The sequence below is a fragment of the Cupressus sempervirens genome, chromosome 3, assembly GCF_028749045.1.
Source record: "Cupressus sempervirens isolate cs-2001-9-10 chromosome 3, ASM2874904v1, whole genome shotgun sequence".
In the NCBI taxonomy this organism is placed as follows: Eukaryota; Viridiplantae; Streptophyta; class Pinopsida; order Cupressales; family Cupressaceae; genus Cupressus; species Cupressus sempervirens.
Window position 1 is genome coordinate 429,052,855 of NC_143120.1, and position 18,174 is coordinate 429,071,028.

Sequence of the window (18,174 nt, forward strand, 5' to 3'; positions counted from 1 at the left end):
AGAGTATCACTAAGTTTCTTATCACTCTATTCTAATAAGAAAGTCACACATGGTCCAAAGTATCACTGATTAATTTGAATTTTTCATCAACTTCCATATTAACATGGTTTAGAGTATCACCGATTTTCTATATATCAAATGGTTAGTAATACAATTGTAAATCTAGAAGGAAAGAATGGACTTCAACAGACTCTAAATTTGGATTGGTTCAATTATTGGATAAATGAGCTGCTCAAACCAATAGTGAAGGTAACAAACATTGAAATTTTTGGCTTTATAAACATGAAATAGATAATATGCTATGAGATTTAATTAGCATCCCTAGAAAGAGTGGTAACCTGTCACTAAACATACCTAAAGGACAAAACATTTGACTTCCAAATAGAGTTGATACTCTTTACACTAAAACTACATAGTTGTTGTAACATTAAAAAAATAAGTAGAATAGAGTTGTTGCTGCTACTATAAGAAAAAATCAGAAAATATTTTCATCTAGTCCTACAATACACAAAAAATAATAGTATATATCTATGTAAAAGTCATAGACCTTTTCTTAAATCAAATTCATCAAACTTATTAGCATGGTTGCACACAAACTGGTGAAAAACTTATAAAATTAAGAAAACATAAATCACATGTTCTCTTTCTGCAATGCATAGTTGCATTTTCAATTAGAATTTCTATAGTTGGCCATACAGATATCCTTAAGGCCTTATCTTTCTCAATATAATTCTTTATAGGCTATACTTAGAGTATTGAAGATAAATGATAAGAAAATTCCTACTACATGGATGATAGACTTGAATTCTACTACTATTGAGATTTCCTAAGGGATAGACTTTGTAGAGTACTACAAGAATTCAATTCTCTATAACTATGTACCAGCTTAATTTAGATTCTCTTTCTAACACATGGATTTTCAATATTGTCAAAATGAAAATGGATGCCTTAATAATGTAGGGAAAATGTATCATTAACTAAGGAGCTATGTATACCAACTTCAGGTGCAACAAATATTTACTTTCCAACCCAATTTTCACAATCTTTCTAGGGACAAATTAGTTTTATCCACTGAAGAAAAACTGTCAAATAATAGAGCCTATGGTTACAATTGAGAGAACAATTTTGTATAGGAAAAAAGCTACATGAATGTATTATGCAATGCCTTATGCTTGGGCATAGGTTTAGTGCAACAAATTATAAATGTAAAGAGAAGTCATTATACACATATAATGCATGAATTGCAAGATGCTTATAGAAATAAAAATTAGAATGTCAAATGTTTGAAGAGGGGCTTTATTCAACACAAACCTTCATCTTAGTCTTCAAGCAAACATTGTTGACAAAGAAGTATGAATAAAGTCATTATTTTCAAATATATTTTTAATGAATAATAAAGAAGAGTTTATAAGATACATTGATTTAAATAGGGGCAACCTCATTACAAAAATACTCATTAAAAAATACATATAGCCAAACTTAGCTATAAGAAGGACATATCAATATCATAATTATCATGTCACTAGAAAGCTGTAAATATAATATTCATGTTGATTTATTAAAACTAAGCTTGAGATCTATTGTCTTTCCACATCCTCTATGCTATGTCATCTCAAAAATTTCCCCAATAATCCCTATCTCACCAAGTCATCCCATATGTGTCAAGTAATGGTACATTTATCCCATCGCAATCATCCTCTTCTTCTAGCTCAATTTGAGATGGAACACCGTCCTCTATAGTTATGAACTATGTAATATACAACATGCCAAAACAATTTTTGTTTGCATCATTATTAGATGAGATGTTGCAAACCTCAAAATAGGAAAATTTTCTTTCAAAATCCCAAATGTTTTCTCTATTGTATTCTGAAGTGAGGAGTGTTGGTGGTTATATTATTTCTTTATTGGTGTTATATGTTTGAAATATCCTACTCGATGAAGGTTCTTGAGAATGAACTACCTCAAGTACATCCTTCTTGAATGTCTTATTATTTTTTCTATTCATCTTTGTGGTTTCTTAAAAAATTGATACAAAATTATTGAATTCAAAATTTGGGTCTACTGATACAATATGAAGCTTGAAAGAAGAAAGATTACTTGCAACATTGTACTTGTCTCCACTAATGCCTAAGGTTGTAATAATTGCATTTTTAGGATTACCAATACTGAGGATATCACCCCTTCCTAATCCTACCCCACTGCCACTAACAAGTGGAATTTTCAAACTATTCTAAAGGTTTTGTGCTTGGGGAGTTGAGATTGGAATTGTATCAATATGAGTATCTTAAACCGTTTGCTTCTTTGCACAATGACCTTCAATTCTAGGAGCAAGGATCTTGTAAAATTTTAGTCACATCATACCGTTTCAAGAGGAAACAACTTGGGAGGTTATATATCCAAGTTATTATCATGAGGAAGATAGAATGCATCTACTAACCCTTAGATAGAACAATCTTTTTAATTTGAACCTAACTTTTCATATGTTTCTATCAGTTTTTCCTAGCCAACGTGGGTTGGATTGTGTTCTTCAAACCCTAGGTCCAATAGTCTACAAAATTCACTCTGTTTGATAGAAAAAAATACCTCTTGTGTATTTTGATTCACAATTGCCTTTATGTTTTCATCATAGTTTTTAGCACAAACTATTACAAATTTTGAACAAGGGAAAACTTGAGGTAACCCCAAGTGGGCAATTCCACTAATCCACATTGCAACTTTGTTTACATTGCACCCTATCATGGTTTTCGATTTAATATATTTTTATTATTTTGTGCATTATTCCACTTATCTTCAATTGCATATTTGATTGCCTTAATAATCCTTCCATAGATAACATAATCCTATAAATATCATGGAATTCATCAGTAAATTTTTGCATTTTAACAAGTTTGTCCATGTCAAAAAATAGTTTCTAGCTCCCTTATATTTTCTTTTGGGTTGCAATTCCATTGCCAGTACCACTCCTTTTGTACGTTTTCATCATCATTGAAACATTTATATAACTATACACAAACACAAATTACAATTTACAAACAATGTTAACATTTAAACCCTAAATTATATTTTAAATTTTTAGCTTTTAACTTTTCAAGTTACATAGCCACTAAAAAGTAAACAATTTAGGCTTACAATGCACAATAAATTGGAAATTAAACCCTAAATTTTATAGCCAATACTAGTTAATAAACTATCAGTAAAAAATGTGTTTAGGAATCAACATCTTACCTAGAAAGTTGAAACTCTAATTGATAACTATTTTCTATGACATTGTGAGTTGTCTAAGAAGACTAGTTTTGATGCTCGCAACTCCACTACTTCTACTAAATCTTGGTCCTTGGATTGGTAATTTGTGCACACTACAAAAATCCAATTTTGAATAATGAAAACTAAACCTTATGGTATGCATAAAAGAAAATTACTCGAGCATGTTTTTGATATTAAATCTAACATACATTGTATAATGGATAGCTGGCATTATAATTATTTATGAAACCATAAACATATGATGGTATAGTATAATTCAAGAGTAACTCTAATAGTTATTGCTAATTTATGAACACTTCTTTCTGAAGATTTATTTTTAGGGAAAATTTTGAAAAAAAGTTGAAGGTAGCCAAATTCAGCCCAAAATATTTCTCAAGCCATCGATCCTTGATGCTCCAATAGTGTTAGCCATCGATGTTTACATTTCCTTTTACCAGACCATGTTCTATATCAATGCCACATGCCTTCTTTCTGACCTAATTCATGTATGACATGTATCTTCTTTCCATGTCATTTGAGAAAGCAAGACTACTCTAGCCAAATTAGCCTGAAATACGACTAGGGTCATTCGATCTTTGCTGATTGAAGGGTGTGTAACAATGTAAAGGATGTGGATGCTGTAATAGATGTTACTTCAAGTATGCGACATGTCCACTACCTAGGGAATATGTGAATACAAGTCAACTATTGCTGAAATCAGCCTGAAATTCATTTGGAGTCGTTGATCTAAGTTGATCGAATGGTGTTTGGCTTGATTCCATGTCTCATGTAGCAATATGATATCCACCATTCATTTCAAAATGATTGTCAAATAGTGACCGGTATTACATGTATGGCACATGTCTTCTCTGTAGAGTGATTTGGAAAAATGAGTTGAGTGTTGCCATAGTTAGCCCAAAATACATCTCAAGTCATTGATCCTTGCTCATCCAATGGTGATGGTAGCATCCAATTTATTATATTAACACTTTTTTCATCATATTAAATTATAATTATAATATTAATTATTATTATATTATAATATAACAAGATTCTATTAACACTTGTGCATTTGTGCAAGGTGCATTGAGTTTAAAACTAAACCATTTACATTAACAAAATATTTGTCTTATTTTATTGTTTTGATGATGCTTAAAATATAATTAAGGACCTAATATAGTATAGTCAAATTATTCTAATTCATATAGCATACTTGAAGTTTTAATTAAAAAGTCATCACAATATGAATAGTTGAACATTCTTATATAGCATATTTATTAGTTATTAGAGACTAGAGATGAAACATCTTTTTTTTGGTTACATTTATAAAATTGGTTGGGTGTGCCCCATATTTTCTTGAAAAGAATCTTTTGTCATTGATTTAACTTGTTCAAATAGTGCTACTATGAGCATAGTGATTTCACACTTGATCATGTTTGCCATGTGTCTTCTTTTCAAGACTTTTAAAAAATCTAGTCAGCTGTTGCCAAATTTGGCCCAAAAATCATCTGAAGTCATTGATCTTTGTTCATTCAACGGTCATCATGACATGACCTTTATAATATTACTAACATAGTTCTTAGATATATTAGAATATTTCTAATTTTAAAAGTGAAATAGTTTTTTAATGATACTTTAAATTTGATTGTGAAATAAGCCTATCCAATGGAGAGTTAAATTTGTTTGTAAAAGTAACTATCAATTATGTTCCACATATTATATTATTTTGTACTACTAGTGTTGAAACCAAATACTGAAGTAAGCTTCAAAGATTTACTAATCAAATTGATTCTTAAACATGAAACCTCAATAAGTTAATTTTAATTCAATGTTAAATGTTATAGTTTTTTTCTTAACAATTTCATAGAAAATTTTGAAAATGACAAAATTCTGCATAAGCAAGCATAACAATGACTTACAATTTTATATGGAACTCCAGAAATTTCTTTGATATTCATTGTCACTTGAAAATTGCAATCTAATATATAGTCTAGAGACTCTAGAGGCATGTACAGTGATTGTAATTTGATTAAACAAAATAGGAAGTGAAACATGTCTTCAAGTGAAAACCCTAGTACTACTATACTAGTCATTGTAGAAAGCACAAGATTAGACTAAGGCTGTGAATTCTTATAGCCATGGGTTATCCTATGCCACTTCATCCAGGTTATACCATTTTTGGAGAAAATCCAAACCAATTCATGTGCATTTCTTATGGTGCTTCAACTTCCCAACAGTCAAGCCCAACAGAAATGGTTGTAAGGGGCTCCAAATGTTTGTGGATTTCACCTACCAAAGGGATCCCCACCCCTAATTCTATATGAGCAATAATATCAATGTCATAACCCAAGTATTTTTCTTTAAAATTCTTCCTTAGGACAAAGAAAATGTCAGCCCTTACTTCTCGGAGGTCAAGCAGAGAGGCTAGAAATTGGGACATAATGTTAGTGTTGATACAATTCCTATTCTCATTCTCCAAAAGTTGAAGCCTCAAAACCATTTTTACAACATGAGTAATGAAGTTCATAGTAGTATTTTCAGCAAGAACAACCTCATTGCAGATTAACAAGAGGTTTTCATCACATACTTCATCTAAAAAGGCCTTTTGTTCCTTTTCCAGTTTACACGTCAGGCGAATTGGAGTGGCCATCTTGACTACAAAGCAAGGCCTACCACTCTACTAAACTACCAACAAGTAATCTAGACTAGAATTAAACAAGCACTAAAAGTATATACCTATTACTAGATTATTGACTACCAAAAATCAGATAATCAATGCCAAAAGTAGCAGTTCAATTGCCTATAAATAAGCCAAGTGGATGAGAAATGGTCCTAAATCCCTTCATATTTGTCCATCTAGCTTCCAATTCATTTTTTTAAAAAATATTAAATATTCAAAAATCTTTAACATAAATGCAAGTTTGTGCCAAGAAAATTCTTATGCATGTGAAGTCGAAGGAAGAGGGAATCCCACTAATAGTTACAAGATGTGTATGTATCATCCAGTGTAAGTGGTATAGGATGGAAGGAAACATGTCACCATTCTAGAGAGTTGAACAAGGTTGAGGCTTTATTCTACATGTTTGGCCTGAAATAAACCTTCAATCATTCTTATATTATCATCCAATAGATAGTAGTTTGTAAATGGATGTTAGTTGTTAGACACATATGTTGGAGATATGAAATGTTATTAGAAACGTTTCCCAAAAAGCCATTACTACATACATCCATTCATGGTCGCATGCAACATGTGTAGTATGTACTATGTAATACTACTAACCAGTAAGTACTTACTAAAAAGTGAAATTATAATTCACACAAATTTAGAAAGTAAATTTACAATTACTATAAAATAACTAGAGCCCAATAAAAAACACCATGCCCACTAAAATATCAAATGTCAACAAAAAGGGTTTTCCTTAACATATAGACACGCCAATAACAGTTGTGATTTCCCTCAAAAAGGGAAGTGATAAAGCTTTGAACCATTACATTTCAAATTTGTACACTTTTGATAGTATGTTTTAAAAAATAAACCTTAACTAAATTGATGATTCTTTATGTAACACTTATTTTATCCTTCAAAACATCCCAAAAGCATTGAAGTTCCAATTTTGTCATTCCACCACATTTGCAATTTGGTTTTCAAAATTAGCAAGGTTGAGACCCACTTTAACAAACATCACTCAGAGGTATGTATTTTCTTGCTTTGAGCTCCTTGATGGCATCCCTGGGATTAGCAAAGAGATCTTGCAAAGCTACAATAAGCCTAGTTGTAAGATCACTTTGTTCCTCATCCTCCTCCACAAAAAAATCTAGGTTGAAAATAGGCCTTGGATTTTCATTCGATGATCGCTCTTCCATAGGCTTTTCCACCTTATTCATGTATAACATTCCAAGTTTATCAAACTTAACATGTGTGACCCTGACAAATCTTGATTATTCTTAATATTTTCATACAAGTTGTCTAAATCAAAAGAGGGACTATGGCTTAATACTTGGTGTTATGATGTGGAGCCTAATCAAACTTAGAGGTTTATTCAACATGATTTCCTTATAGATAATTTCTATGGGAGATAGGATCAAGGGGTAGCACCCCTACAGGGTCTTGGGGCAATGCCCCATAAGCCAAAAATGCCCTTATATTGTAAAAGATGTTGGCTACTATTCTTTTATTATTCTATCCCTAATTTTGTAAGCAACAAAATCTTGTACAAAAATGCTTAGGGTTAGGCATTTCATGATGAATGGTGATATTGTAGCTTCTTGTAGTAGTATTGAGCTGTAAGGGATTACAGACTGTAATTAGGTTGTAATCATTGGATAATAATCATATTGGACTTGATGTTGGTGGATGTAGCCCGGGGATTACATGAACCACATTAAATCTTGGTGCCTTGTGTTCTCTTTAGATGATCTACTATTTTATGGTATTGGGTATATTTGCATGTAACTATTATTTTTCTCTGAGTTTAATCCTAACAAGTGGTATTGGAGTCTAGTTGGTCATCATTTTTTTTAGCCAAGCTGTTGTCATTTTATTTCTTTTTTTTAGCAATCCTCTATAGGAATGTCTCATGGTTGCATGGGAGTGATTATAGAAAAGTGTAATATGAGGGTTGAAAAATTTAATGGGAAAAAAATTCAGTTATGGAAAATGCAAATGGAGGACTGTCTTTATCAAAAGGATTTATGGAAGCCATTCGAAAGAAAAACCAAGAATCAAGGATCTATGACAAATGATGACTGGGATCTTTTGGATAGAAAGGCACTTGGAAGCATTCGATTATGCCTAACACCATCAATGACATTTAATATTACAAAAGTGAAGACGATAGATTAGTTGATGTAAACCCTAGCAAAACTGTATGAAAAGCCCTTTGCTTCAAGCATGGTATTTCTCATGAAGCGTTTATTCAATATGAAAATGACAGAAGGTGAATCTATTGCAGATCATTTAAATGAGTTTAATACTATTATTAGTTAGTTATCTTTGGTGGGTATCAATTTTGATCAAGAAATTTTGGTTATCTTGATTCTATTTTCTTTTCCTAAAAGCTAGAAGGACTTTGTAATGATCGTGAGTAATTATATTTCTAGATCTAGTACTCTCAAATATGATGTGTGATCAGTGTTATTTTGAGTAAGGAAACTCATAGGAAAACATTATGTGGATCTACATTAGGAAGTGCTTTGAACCTACAAAGCAGAGGTAGAACAACTAAGAGAGAAACTAATTTTGAAAATCAAGGGAAATCAAGAAGAAAGTCAAAGGGGAAGAGGTCTCAATCTAGAGAATTAAGAGATTGCTGGTATTGTGGAAAATTAAGGCATAAGAAGAAAGATTTGTAGACTCGAAAGAACAATGAAGGAGATAAACCAGAAGGGAACAACAAGGAAAATGTGCCAAGTAACAAATCTGAAGAGGATGCTTTGCTTTGTCTTTAGAAAGTGTTGATGATTAATGGGTTTTAGATTTTGGTGCTTCATTTCATGCTACACCTCATAGAGGGTATTTCATTGATTATGTCCAAGGGGATTTTGGACTTGTTTATTTGGGCAATAATGAACTATGTTAGATTGTTGGAAAGGGAAATGTTAAGATTAAGTTGTAGAATGGGAATCATTGGATACTACATGAGGTAAGACATGTTCCAAGGCTGAGTAGGAATTTAATTTCAGGAGGGCAACTCAGTGATGAGGGTTGTGTAGTTACTTTTAATGATTAAAATTGGAAGGTTTCAAAAGGTTCCCTTGTAGTAGTAAAATGTGTGAAAGTAGGCACCTTATGTATTTGTACAGGTCTTATTGTTCCTTCTCCTTTGATTCTTTTAGAGAAAAAGAATCTTTAGGAATAGTTGTTGTAGTTAAGCAGGGAGAACAAATAGCTCTTATAAATTTTGATACAACATTGTGGCACAAAAGACTTGGGCACATGAGTGAGAAAAGTATGAAAGACTTCATTCAAAGAAAGTTTTGCTAGGTTTGAAATGTGTGAATATGGATTTCTGTGAAAGTTGTGTATATGGAAAACAAAAGAGAGTGAGCTTTGTGAAGACTCGGAAGGAAAACAAAATTGAGAAATTATACCTCGTGCATATAGATGTATGTGGACTAGCTCAGGTATCTTCCCTTGGTGGTTCTCACTATTATGTTACATTTATTGATGATGCAACTAGAAAAGTATGGGTTTATTTCCTTAGATAGGAATCTAATTTATTTAAAACTTTTAAGAAATGGAAATTCTTGGTTGAAAATGAGACTGAAAAGAAATTAAAATGTCTCAAATTTGATAATGGTGGTGAGTATTGCAGTCATGAATTTGAATATCATTGCTTTGCAAATGGTATTCACAGATAGAAACCAGTTCCAAGGACTCCATACGAAAATGGAGTGGTCAAATGTATAAGCAGGACTATAATGGAGCATGTAAGAAGCATGAGGTTGTATGCAGGGTTTCCCTTAAACATTTGGGTGGAGGTTGTTAATACTATTGTATATTTTATTAATAGAGGTCCCTCTAATCCTTTGGGTTGTGGTATTCTAGAGGAATCTTGAACTGGTAAGAAAGTGTTTTATTCTTTTCTTAGAACCTTTGGTTGTGAAGCATTTTCTCATATAGATTTTAAAAATAGAACCAAGATGGAAGCTAAGTCAAACAAATATATATTTTTTGAATATGACATTAATGAATTTGGTTATAGGCTTTGGGATTTTGAAAATAGTAAAATTGTAAGAAGTAGGGATGTCATATTCAATGAGAATGCGGTGTACAAAGATTTTTTGTAACAACATGAGAAGAAAGAAAATGATTATGTAGTGTTGGATGATACTTTGAAAGATCATGCTCCAACCATTCCTCATGATGTGCAACAATTGCAAAAATAAATACCACACACCCGAATGAATGTTAGATGGTCAATAAGGATGAGTAGAACTCCAGAAAGATTTTCTTCTTCCTTGTATTCTATTTTACTTGTTCATGTTGGTGAACATGAATGTTATGATGAAGTTGTGTAGGTGGATACAAAGATTAAGTAGGAGACTGCAATGAAAGAAGAAATGGAATCTTTTATGAAAAATAAGAAGTGGGATTTATGCAAGTTGCCTATAGGTAAAAAGGCTTTACAGAATAAGTGTGTTTATAGGTTGAAAGAAGAGCATGGAGGTTAGAAAAGATTTAAATCTAGGTTAGTGGTAGAAATATTTGCACAGAAAAAGGTATTGATTTTGATGAGATATTTTCTCTTGTTGTTAAAATTATTTATATTCACATTTTTTTATGTATTATGAATATTAGAGATTTACATTTAGAGTAGCTTGATGTTAAAACAACCTTCCTTCATGGTGATTTGGATGAAGAGATATATATGGCTTAGCCACAGGGATTTGCAATGAAACATAAGGAGAATTTAGTGCGTAGATTGAAGAAAAGTTTATATGGCTTGAAGTAAGCACCTTGGCAATGATATCTAAAATTTGACAGTTTTATGCATCAGCATGCATTTAGCAGGTTTCATTCAGATCATTGTGTCTATTTTAAAAGGTTGGATGATGATAGCTACATTATTTTATGTTTATATGTTGATGATATGCTTGTAGCTGGGTCTAACATGGATCATATTAATGGGTTGAAATGCTAGTTAGCACATGCATTCGCTATGAAGGATTTTGAGGGTAGAAAAATAAATCCTTGGTATGAATCTTTATAGAGATAGGGAGAATAGGAAGTTGATTTTATCTTACATTGATTTTATTGAGAAGGTGTTGCAACATTTCTCTATGGAGATTGCTAAAGCTGTCAACACACCTTTGCTTGGTTATTTGAGGTTGACTAAAGAGATGAGTTTCAAGAAATAAGAAGAGGAGGATAAGATGTCCAAGGTAACTTTTACTTTAGATGTAGGAAGCTTGATGCATGTTATGGTATGTAAAAGGCCAGATGTACAAGGTAACTTATGCATACAGTTGTGGTACCATTTCATTCGGCCAATTTTAGATGATGGATAGTTAAAGCTAGAAAAGATTCATACACATGACAATTTAAAAGATATGTTTACAAAGGTAGTGACAAGGGAGAAGCTGAATTCCTCTTTAGCTTCAATTGGTCTTTATTCCAACATGGTTTGATAATCTAGTGGTAGCTACAAGTTTTGTAGTGCTATGATCAGTCTCCAAGTGGGAGGTTATTGTTGTGGATTTTGATCAGTCTCCAAGTGGGAGATTATTGTGATGTGGAGCCTAATTAGACTCAGAGATTTATTTGATGTGATTTCACTCCAAATAGTTTCTATAGGGGTTTGGGATCAATTCGCCTATGGGGTCTTGAGGTAGCACCCCAAGTGTGCTCCATGTTGCAGTATAGGGTGGGGTTGAGGGGAAATGCCCCAGCAGAGGTTTTTGGGGGTAGCACTCTTGAAGCTAAAAATGCCCTTATATTGTAAAAGGTGTCAACTACTATTTTTCTATTATTCTAGCCCTAATTTTGTAACTGACAAAAGCTTGTATAAAAAGGCTTAGGGTTAGGGATTTCATGATGAATGGTGATATTGTAGCTTCTTGTGGTGATATTGAGCTATAAGGGATTACAAATTGTAATCAGGTTGTAATCACTAAATAATAATAATATTGGACTTATTGTTGGTGGACACAACCTAGGGATTGGGTGAACCATATTAAATCTTGATGTCTTGTGTTCTCTTTATGTGATCTACTATTTTTTGGTATTGGTTATATTTGCATGTAATTCTTATTTTTCTCTGAGGTTAATCCTAACACTTGGAATTGACTATTTTCATATGATTTTGTCCTCTCCTCAACTAACTCAGATGGAGCTACATATTTTCTCCTCTATTTCTTCTCACACTCATCCTCCTTTGTAGCTGCAATAGCTCTTTTTCCTTTAGGCTTCTCAATTTCTTGTATCTTCTTTGTAGTTTCCCTTGTGCTAGCTCTAGTAATAGGTACTGTTGGCTTTTTTTGTGTAAGTTTTACAACTTTATTTGGTTTTCTCACTGTTGGCACCTTAGCTTTTCTTTTCAGCTAGTTTGGGTGCTTCATTGGCTTCTTCTTTCTTGACACCTTCATCATGTTTTACTTCTTCTTGGTCCTCTCCTTGACCTTATGCAAGTACAAGTGGGGCTTGAACTGGTTGATCTTCTTCATCATCATCCTCATATTCTTCTTCTTCTTCCTCTTCTTCCCCTTCACCAAATCTTCCCTTAAGCTTCTTTACAAGTTTGTTTCTTCTTTATTACCATAGAAGTTATCTTCAAGTCTATTGTCATTCTTGACTTGGCTTCCTCATAATTATCAGATGAGGCTGTACTCTTGCCTACTTCTTCTACTAGTAGTTTTTTGATGGATGTTTATGCATCATCCACATTGATTTCATAGGGTAATACCCTAAGCCATCTAACCCTTGGAACAACTGCTAGTACATATGTATGATCAACATCAACTAGAAAACAAACATCATTATAATACTTCTCCGCTAGTGATATTTGAATCCTCAGTCTATGTTTCATATAATTCTTAAAGTCCTCAAAATAGCTTGTCATTCATGACTCAAAGTTGTCACCAAGTTCCTCTATAAACTCTCCAATCTGATCTACAAAAGACTTGTTGGGTCTTCTAAGAAACTTTTCCAAATGAAGGAATTGTGGTCTGCACATAAAAGAATATGCAAACTAGTAGTGAACCAAATTTTCATTGCACACTATTTATCTTTCTTATGGTCACCAAGTTTTATGATAATTGATGAAGTTGTAACTCAAAAAGGTTATAAGAGAGGTCCTTCTTCACTATCTTGTAGCCTAAATCCATAGCCATACAAGACACTTTATTCAATTTGCTAGATTGAAATAACTTGTGGGCAATTATTCTCATTGCAAATGCAATTAGGAGATCCAAAATTGTATCTATGGGCATTCCTCTTTTATTCCATATAGCCCCTATATTATTCTCAATTAGCTCAGCATCACTTCACATGGTCTTGGGTCTTTCTACGATAGGATACCCTATTACTCATTGGATGATCCTTTTTGTGATCTTGGTCATTTTCCAACCATATAGAGTGATCATGTATTTTGTCAAGTACAATCTTAATTCATTCTATTTTGAATACATTTGGAAAATATAGGGCATGAGTTAACCCTTTTCTCTCTATAATTTGGTTTTCCTCCTTCAATATTCCATCTACACATAGTTTGTCATACAAATATCTAATTTCCATGTATCTAATACTATCAACCTTACAAATGTAGCAACATCTAACATCTTGTATCATCAAAACTTGTAGTGGTATCATCAATAACTCGCCAATAGGATCTCCCTTGTATGCTATCTCATGACATATTAATTGAAAATTCAAAACCTCTTTTCCTTCCTTCCTAACAATAGTAGAAGAGCTAGATGTCATTGTAAATAACTAGGGTTCATGATAATTTAGACATTGTAGCTCAACACATGATAAATACCTTATGAATATGATGATTGGTGATGAGTAGTAGTTGAATCTAGTTCGCAAATGCTTGAATATTTCTACTTCATTTTCCTTATTATCTTCATGCTCTCTTTGATCTTGAATGAATGCAAATTAGTTAAAATTTGACTATATAACCCTTGAAACTAAACAATAAGTGCTTAGTGGTTACACAACTATAAGCTCAACTACCATAACAATTTCAACTCAGTCAATTCACACATAATTTCTACTACACTTGGCAACCATAGTGAAATCAGCCAATACTATCATCCTTAATAGCTCAACATCAAGTGAAATTTCATTTTTACTTGGCAACAACTATGAAATGTTTCATTCTTAGTTGCAACATGAAAACTAATGAAACTTATAGATTTCTTCTAGGTTATGACCAATACATTGCATCTTAATTTATGCATATATAATCTTTCTAGAATTTAGATTCTTGGAACTGATGTAAAATATATCATTTAGATATTAGTCCCACATGCCTTTTTATTGCCTAGTTGGGGGTGTTGCAATCACTTGATCCATTGGATGAAGTGACCTTATCTTAACTTGATGTGCTGCAATCTTATTTTTTCTTCCATGTATTGTTCATTTTTACTTTGATGTTCTCAACATCAACCTTCTCTTTGTCTTTATTGAATTCACTGCTAGGTGCCTTTGACCTTGTTGGACAGTTTATGGTGATGTGACTAGTCTTCAAATAGCTAAAACATGTAGTTTGACTCAACCATCTACTATAATCACTTCTTAAATGTGTTCTAATGTAATTCTTAGCAACATGTCCATACTCTTAACAATAGTGACAACTATACCCTGTATTGTAATCCCAATTGTAGGATTTTCTATTTTTTTGTCCCTTTGTCTGCTTGTTAGATGTCAACTTGGCATTAGATATGTATTCATATGCTTTATGTCGATACTTCTGACAATTTTGGCAATATCCTTGAAATCTTTGTGTGCTTGATGTCCTTACTTGTTGCACTTATGATGGTAACCCATGAATTTGTGCTTAGGGTTCTAATTTGCATTGTTTCTTATACAAACATTTGTTGTATGACCTAACTTTCCACAATTATGAGAAGTGGCTTTGTAGTTCCTACCTTTATTGTTTCTTTGTTCACCACTTTTAGATGATTCTCTTTCCTCAATACTAGTGTATCCTAATCTAGTAGTACCATTGTTAGATCTAGGAAATCTCATCAATTTCTCAAAGTACTTGATGGCTTCATTGGGTTTGTTAAAACTTTTAGAAAATTATTTTTCTCTTTTAAGATCATTCCTCAATTGTTCATTCTATAATTTCAAGGTTGTGATCTAAATATCCTTACCATTCAATTCATGATTGGAAATCATTACTTGATTCATTGTTTCTAGTTGCATGTTGGGTAAGTGCACCAAGTTGTGGTGCTAAAAGGGGGGTATAAGTGGACACCATTTTTTCTTAAATTAGTAATTTTTGAACTTCAACAAGAATTTGAAGATAGTTACACTTAAAATTTTAAGATATGAAAAAAACAAAAGTAGTAGTCCTTTCAATCTAGTTTCTGAACTATTAATATTTTTTTTTAAATGGTTTAGTTTTAGGTCCTCAAAAAAGGGGGTTGCAGAAAGTGGTACTGTTTATTCCAAAAAACCATAACATAGTACAAAGTGTGGCCCCCCTAAAATTTTAACTTTTTTTTTGAAATTCTTTAATTGCTCTAGTTAAAAGTTACTTACCACTATGTAGTTTATCCCAAAAATTTCAAGTTATTTTATAATGTGTATTTTCTTTGATGAATTTTTTAACTAGATACATCCCAAAAACATGAAATATCTATGTGCTCCACCTAGAAATTATTGAAAACTAATCTAAAATCAAAACTTCTTTTTTTCAAAGTGTGTAGAATGGAGTCTAGTTTGTAAGAAAGTAAGTTTTGGCAAAATATAATGAATGAGCTAGAATCTATAGCCCAATTAGTACATTTTGGTTTTTGACAAAAAAAGGAGATACATTCAAAAGATATTATGGAGGAAAGGCTTGAAATAGTTCAAATAAAAAATAAATTATATGGTTATATAGCTAACACAAAGACATACAATGTCATGTAACTTTATCCTATCAATTCTTAACCATGAAGAATCTTGAAGGAGAGTACACAAGAAAAATCAATCATTTTTTGTATGTTTGCAGAAAAACATGTCTTAGACTAGTTTATAGACTCCAAACCTTTGGGTTGGATCCACAAGGCAATACCAAGCCTTAGGCTTGGTAGAATACAAAGGTTTGAATAACACATACACCCAATATCACATGCATGCTATAGGACATACATGCTATTTAAAGCTTTTTAAATTTGAGCCTTAATAGTGTGTGCACACTTTAATGCACATGCACTATTGAGACCTAAATAGTGCATAAAATGGAAAGAAGAGAGGCGAAGCAAGAGCGAGAGAGAGAGTTGGGATGGGTGTGTGTGTGTGTGTGTGTGTGTGTGTGTGTGTGTGTGTGTGTGTGTGTGTGTGTGTGTGTGTGTGTGAGAGAGAGAGAGAGAGAGAGAGAGGATGGGAGAGAGAGGAAGTGAGAGAAACTAGGGGTGGCAGAGAGAGTACTAGATGGGAGAGAGAGGAAGTGTGAGAGAGAGTAGGGGTGGCAAAGAGAGAGTATGAGATGGAAGAGAGAGGAAGTGTGTGTGAGAGGGAAGGGGTGGCAGAGAGAGTATAGGATGGGAGAGAGAGAGAGAGAGAGAGAGAGAGAGAGAGAGAGAGAGAGAGAGAGAGAGAGAGAGAGAGAGAGAGATTTGGAGAGTAGGAAATGGGAGAGGGAGAGAGAGAGGAGGGCATAGGAGAGAGTGTGAGAGTGTAAGAGAGAGTGTACTAATAGGCACAACCAAAACAAATTGGTACAAAAACTCATCAACAATAGGAAATGAAAGGTGTTCTCTATCAAATGCACTCCTACAAATGACCAAGAAAGCACAGAGAGAAAGTAGGGGATGGGAGAGGGGAGAGAGAGTAGGGGATAAGGGAGAGAGAATAGAGAGGGAGAGAGTGAGAGAGACAATAGGTGGTGGGAGAGGGAGAGGGAGAGGGAGAGAGAAGGGTGGATGGGAGTGTGTGTTGCAAATCTAGAGAGTATGGGATGGGAGAGGAGAGAGAGGGGGGATGGGAGTGTGAAAGAGAGAGAGTAGGGAATGGAAGAGAGTAGATGGTGGGAGAGGAAGTGGGAGAGGGAGAGAGGGGGGAATGGGAATGTGTGTAAGAGAGAGAGTGTAGGGGCTGGGAGAGAGAGGAAGTGTGAGAAAGAGTAGGAGTGGAACAGAGAGAGTACAAGATGGGAGAGAGAGATTGAGAGTAGGGGATGGGGGGGAGAGAGAGAGTAGGTAATGGGAGAGGGAGTGGTAGACAGAAAGTGAGAGAGAGAGAGAGGAGGAGGAGGAGGAGGAGGAGGAGGATGGGAGTGTGTGTGTGTGTGTGTGTGTGTGTGTGTGTGTGTGAAAGAGAGAGAATAGGGAATGGGACAAGGAGAAGAGAGAGCATAGCCTGAGAGAGAGAGTAGGGGATGGGAGAGAGTGTGAAAATTTGAGAGAGATTAGGGGGTGGTAGAGAGTGAGTAGAGAGGGAGAGAGTGAGAGAGAGAGAGAGAGATAGAGAGAGAGTGTGTGAGAGAGATTAAGTGGTGGGAAAGGGAGAGCAAGTGAAAGAAAGAGTAGGGGATGGGAGAGGAGAGAGAGAGAGAGAGGGTAGATGGGTGTGTGCATGTGTGTGAAAGAGAGAAAGGGATGGGAGAGGGGAGAGAGAGATGGAGAGTGTAGGGGATGTGAGAGAGAGGGGGGATGGGAGTGTGTGTAAGAGAGAGTAGGGGATGGGAGAGAATGAGAGAGTTCGAGAGAGTATAGGGGTGGAAAAGAGAGAGAGATTAGGGGATTGGAGAGAGAGTAAGAGTAGGGATGGGAGAGAGTAAGAGAGAGATAGTAAGTAGTGGGAGAGGGAGAGAGTAGGGGGATGGGAGTGTGTGTGAGAGATCTAGAGAGTAGGGGATGGGAGAGGAGAGAAAGACAGGGGAATGGGAGTGTGTGTGTGTGTGTGTGTGAAAGAGAGAGTGGGGATGGAGAGGGGAGAGAGAGAGAGTAAGGGATGGGGGAGAGGGAGAGGGAGAAGGGGAATGGGAAGTGTGTAAGAGAGAGAGAGAGAGTAGGGGATGTGGAGAGTGTGAGAGTGTGAGAGAGTAGGGGGTGGTAGAGAGAGTAGAATATGGGAGAGAGAGATTGAGAGTATGGTATGGGAGAGAGACTGAGAGAGAGTAGCGGATGGGGGAGAGAGAGAGAGAGAGAGAGAGAGAGAGAGAGAGAGAGAGAGAGAGAGAGAGAGAGAGAGAGAGGGAGGGAGGGAGGGAGGGAGAGAGAGAGTGAGAGAGATAGTAGGTAGTGGGAGAGGGAGTGGGAGAGGGGGACAGAGAG